Source organism: Neovison vison, chromosome 4 (genome assembly GCF_020171115.1).
Source record: "Neovison vison isolate M4711 chromosome 4, ASM_NN_V1, whole genome shotgun sequence".
Classification (NCBI taxonomy): Eukaryota; Metazoa; Chordata; class Mammalia; order Carnivora; family Mustelidae; genus Neogale; species Neogale vison.
This window is the reverse complement of record NC_058094.1, coordinates 33,137,334-33,139,213: the sequence shown is the minus strand read 5'-3', so window position 1 is coordinate 33,139,213 and position 1,880 is coordinate 33,137,334. Positions and strand designations below refer to the sequence as shown.

Below are 1,880 nucleotides of genomic sequence, written 5' to 3'. Positions count from 1 at the left end.
CAGATACATTCTACAAACCAGCATTAGCAGAGAACACTGTCCCGGAGTACTGGGCACGAGCTCAGCTAATTCTAAAGTGATAATGCACCCATTTATCTTTGTCCCTTGTATGTATTGCTTCCTTAGTCCCAAGAGACAGAAGAAATTGTCAAATAAAGGTAGAATTCAGGCATTCCTACCTTTCTTTCCTCCATCTCAACACTCCTTTGTGGCACTTGCTACTTTATGTCTTATATTTTTGTATATTTATATTTAATATATAACTATATTATGGTTTATATTTTGGTTATTTCTACCTATCTGTTATCCCCTTTGCTGTACCCTGGGCTCTTTGAAATTTCATTCTGGCAATGAGGAAAGACATTTCCTGCATCATTCTAAGTTAAAGGTAACAAAAATGAGGCATTAGAAACATGATTTGATAGAATTTTGTATGATGTCTACAATTATGATTAGAAGTCAGGATCATTAACAAAAACCAAGATTTATGATAGTGCTATATACACTTTATCCTAATAATTCAGAGCCTTATTTCTTGCTTCATAATCAAATTATTATATCTTTCCCTCTGCAATAAGGTATGTCGGCTTTCCTGCAGTCATCTCAATAGGTGAAAACAATATAATGGTATTTGGGGGTCTCTATTTCAGTGTCAAGAGGGAGCAGTGTCATGACTTTGATGTTGAGCAGGTGGATAAAGAGGAGAAAACCTAAGTCCCTCTGTGGGATATGCAATGTACTTCTTAATTTTAACATGCACACTGAGGACTTCTGTTCTTTGGCTTTTTAAGATGTCATTTTTCTTTTTCACACTTAAGATTCTCATTAATTTACTCTGAGCTTGTGCGTGCATCATAGCTTGTGCCCTTATTTTATAATCTGCTCAGAGGACCCTTTCCAATGGTAAGGGAGTTATTTAGATCTGTGTATGTGTGTTTTATGCAATCAACTAATATTTTTGAATATGACTAGGTACACATGATTTAAATTTCCTCAGAAGATGAATTTGAATCACTGGTGCTATGAGTCTAAAATGGAATATAGACTCTAAACTCTGGAATGAACATAGCCAGCACTGTTGGCTCAAACTAGCCAGGATATTCTCTGTTTATACACAGTAACAACTTCTTCTTCTTCTCCATCTCCTTCTTCTTCTTTTTTTTTTTTTGATATAATGTTTTATTGGAACGCAACACTCATTTATTTACATATTGTATACACAGTAACTTCTTAAGGCTGAATGATTCACTTAAGTTTTTCAGATATAATTTAATGAATTTTTAGAAGGGCAGTGGTGTACTTTGGTGATATTAAAATTTGGAGGTCCTCAAAGATACTATGTCACATCATCACCAACTTATCAATACTTATTATTAAATATAGGACAGGATTTCTATCTTCAAGAAATTTATAATTGAGTTGAAGAGAAAGTGAAAAGTTAAAGGGGCTAACAATACAAAACTTGAGAAAAGTTTTCAATTAGCAATAATCGCGCCTCGGATAAACCTCATTGGCTACGATACTGCCACTGAGCAAAGCTACAAAACTTGAAAACATGAAATGTCAAAAGGCAGTGATTCAGTGAACACGAGAGTGCTAATATCACTTTGTTATCCTGATTTCAATGTTTTTTTTGGGGGGGGATACATACCCAGAAATGGAATTGCTGGATCATATGGCAGTTCTATTTTTAATTTTTTGAGAAACTGTCATACTATTTTCAATAGAGTGTGCATTGTTTTGCATTCCCACCAATAGTATAAAAGGGTTTGGATTTCTCCAAATCCTCACTAACATTTGCCTCTTTTTTTATAGTAGCCATCCAGAAACACTATTCATAATAGCCAAGATATGGAAACAATCTACATGTCCATCAACAG

The 1,880-nt window shown here is 34.4% G+C and overlaps 1 pseudogene; it reads right to left on the bottom strand.

The window, feature by feature from the left end:
• Positions 1 to 1,379: 1,379 nt before the first annotated feature.
• Positions 1,380 to 1,540, bottom strand: LOC122905622 (annotated as a pseudogene).
• Positions 1,541 to 1,880: the final 340 nt, after the last annotated feature.